This window comes from Cynara cardunculus, assembly GCF_001531365.2.
Source record: "Cynara cardunculus var. scolymus isolate 2C chromosome LG 2, CcrdV1, whole genome shotgun sequence".
NCBI classification, from domain to species: domain Eukaryota; kingdom Viridiplantae; phylum Streptophyta; class Magnoliopsida; order Asterales; family Asteraceae; genus Cynara; species Cynara cardunculus.
The window spans coordinates 67,920,775-67,929,929 of NC_037529.1; positions in this window are offsets into that span (position 1 = coordinate 67,920,775).

Genomic DNA, 9,155 nt, shown 5'->3' on the forward strand with positions numbered 1-9,155 from the left:
TATAAAAATAATAATTAAGTATTTTGTTATAACTGATAATTTCTTTAATTCAATTTTTTTATTATAATTTAATTTAGGTTTAGTAACGAAGTAATTTGTTTATCGTTTAATAATATAATTTTTATAAAGATAATAATTAAGTATTTTGTTAGAACTAATGATTATCCTAATTATATTTTAGATTTTTTATATTCAAAATGATATGTCTATCCCGCATTTGATTATGTTTTATTTATAGTTAGTTACACATTCAAAAATTAAGCTTTAAAAAGTTGTATTTACGCATAATTTACTTGTAATCTTGAAATATAAGTAATGTGCATCAATAAACAATGTTTTATGTAAAAAAATTATTTCTAAGAGTTTTTGTCAAATATTTTATAATATAGTATATATAATTTTTTTTATTAATAAATGAAAGGTTTACTAGTGATTTTATGTATTTAGCAACTCGGTAAATCCTTTGTTTTATCTGATCCGTATCCCTAATTAATAGACGCCATGATCATTTCCATAATTTTCTCATGCCATTGATAATTTTCTTTAATTTTTTCATCTGTATCCCTACCTCGATGTAGCACCATCAACTCTGACGACCTTCCCCCACCCCTTTTCACTGGCTTCAACAGCCTCCCCCTACCCGCCATCGATGTAGCACCACCCAACATTGCCTGGATGTCGACGATGCACAACAACACGATCTCGTTGAAGATTTTGATGATGCACTGAAACCTAGATCTCGCCGAAGACCTCGACGGTGCACAAAAACCTATATCTCGCAAAACCCCATTAAAAGTGCCTAAACTATAAATAGATATTCAAATTTAATTTTGGTTATGGATTCACTAGACATGAAAACGACGAATACTCGTTGAAGTTTTCATCCTTCTTTGTTTTTCATATTTTAATATTCAAATAGAAACTCATACAGTATTATTTTAATCCTTCAGATTTCATAATTTGAAATTTTTATCCTTCTACGATTTTCAATTTTTTTATTTGAATTTTAGGTGGATCACAATGGATTAGATCGCAATGTGTTTATGGGGTTTAGATGTATATCACATTATATCAGAATGAGTATCACAGTCGATTTTTTGTCTTTACTGTTTAGAAGTTCTTGGGTATCACAATTGGCATCACAATAGGTATCACAATTGTATATACCAGAATGAGTTTGGTCGGAGTGAGGTTCACTAAAGAGAGGTGAGAGGAGAGATTTTCAAAAAGATTAATTTACCCCTAAATATTATCCATAACTTTAATATTTTTTTGGAAATTAATAAATAATTACCAAAAAATTAATATTTTTAATAATAACCATTGATTATTAATAATGTGTGGCTGAGATTGATCTCATGATTAACAAACAATCGAGTCAAATGAGAACTCAGTAGTTTATGATAACTGTGAAATTCAAGCTCAACTAATCAATTATTGATATTAATTTATTTATTTAATAAAGGATGCATTAGTAATTTTAGTATTCAAAATCAAAATCAAATTTTTTTTTTAAATTTCAAGTAGTTATCTTATATTAGGTTCAGTGAAGCCATCTTCATCCAAAAAACACAACACAACACAACAAAGAAGATAGGGTTGGTTGAAACCCATTGTTCTTTTTTATGTTCTTTAACCTCATAATAGCTAAGCCATTATCTTCATAGCTTCAACTTCAAATCTCCCCCTCCCCATCATTCTCAAGATTTACAGGGTCAACTCGTTCAAGAACCATCTTTACTTAAACGAGTTAAACCTGTAAACTTTTCACCTTTCTATGTCACTACTACAGAATCACTCGAATCATCTAGTACAACTCAATTGGTCATCTCAGCCAACCATCATCCTTCTTCTCCCTAACAAAATGCTAGCCGTCAATTACGCCCTCTATCTGCATAGCCTCTTGAAAGATAGTCAATCACAGTGGTATAATACAATGGTATTGTACGCCATAATAAGCTTGACAAGAGTAAGTTTGGCCAGAGAGAAGAATGATTTACAAAAAGACTAACTTATCTTTAAATATTATCCATAAATTTATTTATATATATATATATATGTAACATTCATAGTTGAATGGTTGCACAAAGACATAAGATTGAGGGGTGTTGGGTGGGGGACTCTCTTGAGTTTGGAAAACAAGTGTTGGATAAGGAGCAAAGGATTTAAAGAAAGTGTAATCCAAATTTTCTTCTACTCAACTCAATTAAGCATTGACTTTATCAATATCTTGTCAATGTCAAGTTTTGGGGAGACAACATGTTTTCTTTCTTATTTTATCTTGTATAAAATTTAAGACATTCTTCATGGAAAATAACAGCTTATTTTATCAACATGTTTTCATATATATATATATATATATTATAAATTTGTTGATTTTAATGATAACAGATAATACTGATGTATTTGTGAATTCATATTTTAAGGATTATACAGTAAATACAGTTCTATTTATCATGTCAAATGTGTGATCTTGAACATGAAATCCAAATTTTGGGAACTTATTTTTACATTATTTAGAGCATTTCATCAATTGATGTAAAACTATAGGATTAAACAAGAACAAGGTTACAATAAGAGAATAAGAAAACGACTAAATCACATGTGATTGCGGAACACGGCCAATGCAAGGATGAGCGGGCAACCTGGCCCTCGACCTCAAGTCGTGGGTAAAGTCGAATGAATCACATGTGATTTTACACGTGATTTTAGTGTAAAATGTAACACCCCCAAAGCTTAAAGCAACGGACTGACCCAATAACCTCAAATCCAACCTTAAACCATGGTGAAAGTTATTGGCCCGCTGCTTATCAGTTAATTTTTGTCACCTTAACTAGTTTTTTAGTTATTTTATCAGTTAGTTTGTCAAACGTAACTTTAATAAAAATATTTGAAAAATGGGGCATAATTTTATCAAAATCAAGACAAGAGAACAAATGCATTCAGACATTAGTAATTTTTATCAAATGATAAACTCTAAAAAATATGAAACTTTGGATAAACTTATCAAAAGGACTATAAAAAGAAGAACTATGAAATTTTATACAAAATTTCTCATTGTAATATTGTACATTTATTTTATCTTATTGCATCAATGTACTTTCAAATTATTTTTTATTAAGACATTGTACTTTAAAAAAATTATCCATTAAAATAATTGGTAAACAACTATTGACAATGTGAATGTCCTAATAGAAAATAATTTGAAGTCTCCGTTAACATTTTGGACGTTTGCAAATGGACAATGCCGACATCTACAACCTGCTTTAAGATTTCGGACTCCCGACAATCTTCCTCGAATGCAATAGTGAGTTGAAAATCAAACTTCAATATTGTCGGCAACTAGTTGTAAAATCTAAGACCACTTTTTTAAGAGCTATAAAAATAGTGAAAAGTACAGAAAATTCAATCAACTTTCTCATTTTGAATGATTTAGTCCCTAAAATATTTTTTTTGAATAAAAATCATTAAATTTTCTCACTTTGAATGACCAAGTCTCCAAACATTTTTTTTGAATGAATAAACAATCGAAATTTTAAAAATTGGTTACCTACATTCTTTTAACCCCAAAAAAGATTACGTGTAACCGACTAGCAACGTTCTAAAGTAAAAAAAACATTAAACCAGTTTTACTTGTTCCCAAACCATTCAAACTTTCACACACAACAACATCACACCTCCTTGCCACTCCTTGTCGTCGTTCTCTATACCACCAATCACCGTCGTTGGCCCCTGCCGTCGATCTCCCTCTTTCCGATATGTTTTTTTTTTTTTGATTCTCCCCCTTTTACAATAATCTAAATAGAGCATGTATAGACATATAAAAAATATGGAGAATTGGAAACAAAAAAAAAAAAATTAAAAATAGGGAGATCTGTATGGGCCAATGATGGACGGTGATAGTCTGATAGAGAGCGAAGATGAAGAGACGATTAAGGGTTTGAATGACGTAAGTTTTAGTAAAGATAAAACCGAATTTAGTTTTTTTTTTTTACTTTAAAATATTCCTAGCAGGTTTCAGGTGATTTTTTTGGATTAAAATGATACAGCGTAAACCTTATATTATATATGTTTAAACTTGTTTTTAACTCAATTATAATGTTTTAAGCATTTATTCTTTTTGGTAGTATGCTGAAATTCGAACCGGGTTTCAAATATTAATTTTACTTGCATGAATTACATATCTTAGTTTTGTAGTTTTAAGGGGTTGTTTGTTTACCTCTTAAAAGTTCCATTAAGAAACAACATTTGAATCGTTAAGAAGTGAATCTTGTTTGACAAAAAAAAATCTGTCTCTTAATAGTTCTAAAACCATCTAAATGATTTTGTATCTACTCCAATCCTTTAGCAGAAAGATATTGATGTTCGATTATAGAATGTTACGTATTTATCTTTAAGAAAAAGAAAATATGAACGGATTTGCTTATAGAATAAAAAAACAACTGTCGGTTCAAGTTTTAATAATAAATTATAACATTAGACATTTTTAAATGACGTTACCGACATTTGATTCCATCCAAAGTGACGTGGAGGTGCTTTTAGAACGATAACTTTCTTTATCCTATTTAATATAACAAATTATTGTACAAGACAGTTGACAATGAAAAAACGCTTGATAAAAACGACATGTCTTGTAAATGTTACAACTACAAGAGACACGAACACGCAAGTGGGCATTATCTCAAATGTCTCGAGTTCAAACCTAAATCGTAAACAACCCACGTTCAAATTTCGCTATGGGCCTCAAGACAGTTGTCAACATGTTAGATTTACATTTCTAATGTGTACGATGATAGAGACGGCCACTAACTCTATATCTTGATAGATTTGACTACACATACGTCTCCCAACCTTTAGGTCGTGGATTCAACAAAGAATCTTCTTAGATGGCGAAGGAGAAGACCACAACTTTCGTGGACTCCCCTCTACAAGCCGCTAGATCGAGTCTTTTCATTCACGGGGGATTTTCCTAGCCCATATAATCAGGGCCCATGATATTAGTCAAGGTGAGCACAAGTTGTCCCAAACACCCATGTTTACTAAAAAAAACTTTTGTGGGATAAGTTTGTGCAAAAAAGGTATGTGACTAGCAAACCCCGAGCCAGCTTCGCACTAGCCCACCCTAAGAACATCATATGACAGGCAAACCAGGTACATATCAGCCCATTAGTCGGCTGACTTAAGACTTAAAAAGAGCCCGGTGCCACATGGAGTCTAATTCCAAAACAATTGTAACACTTACAATGCAACTATTAGACTTGAACCCTTATTTATTTGTACAAGTATACCATCTGAAACCAACCAGATAAAGTTGGTAGACAACAAGTGCCTCCTTTCATGCAGTGGCTGTTTATGGCAATTGCATCCACACATGTCCATATACCATTATAAAAAGCTGAGCTATAGGCTTATAGTCATGGACCACCACTAAAAAGAAAAGCTGGAAGAGATAACAAGATTATTTTAAGTTGAACTCCTACTAAAATATTTGGTCATATACCTTTACTGAAAATGACCCAACTTTTTGGTCTTGTTAATACCCTTTTTCACATCTTTCAACAAAACAAAAGTTCACTATAATACTCGCAACTTACAATCTCAACTGCAGCCATAGAAACTGAGAAATAAACAGATATATTAGTATCTGATTTGGGTCATCAATTAAGGCAGTGTCCCAATTTTACTAACATAATTTATCTCAATTTTCCTCTTCTAACGACCCGAATATGTGCATTTCTAATGGTGTTTAGGGTCCGGTCCACCAGGGCTCAAGCGGTTCGTGCTATAACGCTTGCTGAGTTCCTCCATATCATGTCTTCGAGTACTTACCTCAAGTATTTCTTGCGCCATCTCGATCAATGACCCTCCATTGTTCTTGGCGGATAATGAACCAGTAAGCATGCGGGATTCTGCTATACTAATTGAAAACAGAACAAGAAACAGAAAGAACCAAAGCCTAAGGGGAGATGCCATTTCTTCTGTTCTTTTGTAGATAGGTAGTTAAGGAAGATTATGAAATTGTGTGACTATAGCTAAAGATGTATGTACTTATATAGACCTCCCAACTTAGTTTTTTTAATGTAACAATGCCACTTTGATCCAAGTGGAAGTTCAATATTTAATAAGCATACATTTTGCTCTTCTCTTGGTTCAAGAGTTCATGAGATCAAGATCACCTCCCCACTCCCCTTTCCCTCATCGACTTAAAACCGTTTCATCATCCCTAAGAAAAGCATGCCCATATTAAATAACAAAGGGATCTTTGTTTCTACTAGATAAACGTGAAAGCATGCCGCTTTTTTGCAACCTTTTCAGTTTCTTAGAAGTAGAACAATATTTATATACCGACCAATATACATCAAGAAACATGTTTTCAGCATCACCCTAGATATTGTCGACAAGCCCCATACCAGTAGTTATTACCATACAAGTTGCCTCCAAGTCATTAAGGTTTGGCCTTATGTAATGGAACTTAGGTAATTTGGCATTCTTTTCTAGCTATAAAGTTGTTTTTTTGAGTAGGCCTACTTTTAACGACTAATAGCTCTTAGGGTTGTTTGGTTGGTTTTTCATCAAGTCCTGTATGGATAAAACTGTCTGTATAGATTAATCTGTTTGTATATATTGGGAAGTTTTTGTTTGGGAGGGTTTTTTTTATAAGTGGAAGGAGTCTGTTTGAAAAAAACTTGGCTTTCTGCATAAAGCTCCCCCTTAGAAGCTTGTTAAATAAGCCACTTTCTATATCATTAAGCCACTACCAAAGAGTCATGTATAGCTGACAGAATAAGATGCATTAAGTTGCTAACAAGCAGGCCCTTAATCCTCGATACATATCTCTTTTTGTTTTTTGGCCATAGGCATAAGGCATGATTCATCTACCATTTCAGCTTTGTCATCTTGTTCTAATGGACATTTGCAGCATGTAGAACCCAAAGACCCAATCTTTTCATAGGTTGTGAGCAATTTATTATAAACCCAACTTGGATGATTGAATCCGGCCTTTACGAGTGGTCTAGATCCTAATTTTTGTATCTTGATGGTCACTGTCAAACCAAGCTTTCTGGGCCAACTAGCTTTAATTTATGCACATTTTTTATCTATAGATGTTATGAACCTATGGACTGGGAAATCGTCTAAATCTGCTAGAAAACACCCTATTGTTCAAGAGATATAAAGCTTACTGGAATAAGATCGAACCCTTTGTGCGAGTTGGTTATCAAGTAATCTTCCAACAAAATAAGAGCAGAAAAGGGGTAGCCATATATTAAGCAGAAAAGAGATGGTTATTGACCACAAAACCAACTTCATACAAGAAAACAAATGTAGGAAAACAAGATCCCACATTAAAAAAAAATGAAAGGACAACAAAACCATATGAAGAGATATATTAAAAATGGGAAAAGGAGGCGAGCATTAAGCACAATAATTTGATACTGCCCAACAGCTAATGTCAACCTCAATCTTAAAGGGCATTTATTGGCTATCACAATGAATTAAACATAAGACATACATTTTCTTGCTTACTAACAAATATTAGCAGTAGATTTGTTTAAGGTTTTATGGTACTACTGCTAGATAATAATAATACTAATTTCTTATATTCTAAAAGTGCCCGACCAGAGAGAAAAAAAAGAGGATGCCCACTATAATCTCCCTGAACCCTATGAAGTTAAAAAAGTGTTGAGTTAATTTCATAAATGATCCCTCAACTATTATCCAATCTTCACTATTGGCCATCCAATTTTGGTTTTGGGTTAAAACTTCTCTACACAAACCACTTTCAAATAAACTTAGTTCTTACTTTGTTAAGATTAAGGGGTTGTTTACTTTCCTCTTATCAGCTCTTATCGGGTAAGAGGCTCTTACCTTACTAAGTGATGAGTTGTTTACCGAAGAAAAAAACTACCTCTTAGTCTCTTACCATGATATCGTCTCTGATCTTCCTCTTTCTTTGGTAAAAGATAGATGGACTCCTTACGAGAGTCAGAGCCACTATCCCACTTTTAACTCCAATGCTCATCACTTCCACAACAAAACAGAACACCTACAATAAAGAAGTTGAAAATCTACACAAAGGAAAATAAAGGTCTGTGTAATTGTTGATTGATGGAGTTGTACTTTTCAACTGTTTCTCTTCCTAATGCATTTCTTTTCCATTTCTTTAACTTAATAATATTATAATTATGTGAAGGTAAGATATCATAAAGTTCTTTACAAACAATAAAATAAATAGTAACAAAAAAATATATCTTATAAAACATTTGTAAAATATAATATAAGGTCAACAATTATTTCAACCAAAAGGGTATAATCGTTATTTTTACTCGGTCAACACTTGGGGGCTGTTTACCAAAGGCTAATCTGGGTAAGCGCTTACCAAGTCAGATTAAATTACCGGATGAATATGGTAAGGACCAAGAATCTTACTCGATAAGAGCGAGGAAAAGACCAAAAGTCTTATCCGGTAAGTGAGAACGACGACTCTTACCACAGCTGGCATTTACTGGGTAAATTGTTGCATATGATGCCGTTTTAGTTGACTAAAATCTTACTCGGTAAGTAAGTGATAGTTTTGAATTTTACCGGTAAGCGCTTACCAGATAAATGTTTGGTAAACGGCCCTTTCCTATAAATTTGGTCTATGCTTACTTGAGTCGGATCTTGTCTCAATCAAACCTCTTAACCCAGTTAGCACTTGCCCAACTTTTTTGGTAAATAGCCCCTGTCTTCCTATAATTCCGAGCCATATCATTTGGAAAAATAACACGGTAATTTGGGAAAAGAAATGAGAGTAACAGCAGGAGGGAAACACAGAAGTGTGACTATGATACCCTTCATTAGGGGAAGGTTCAATTGGGAACCTCATTTTCATTGAGAACCGAGGAACCATCCACAGCACGACACGTGGCATATTCATATGGTTTAATGTGATACATGATGAATAACACATCCATATTCATCTTAAATGTGTTATTCATGATGAATATTCATCCTAAAGAGGGCCACGTGGCTTGTTGTGGACGGTTCCCAGGTTCTCAACTGAATTTTCCTCCCCTTCACTAGATTTTTTTTTTTGAAGTATATAATATTTATATATGGCAAATGCAACAACTAAACTCACACACCATCCTCACCTTTGGTGAGGTTTGAACTCC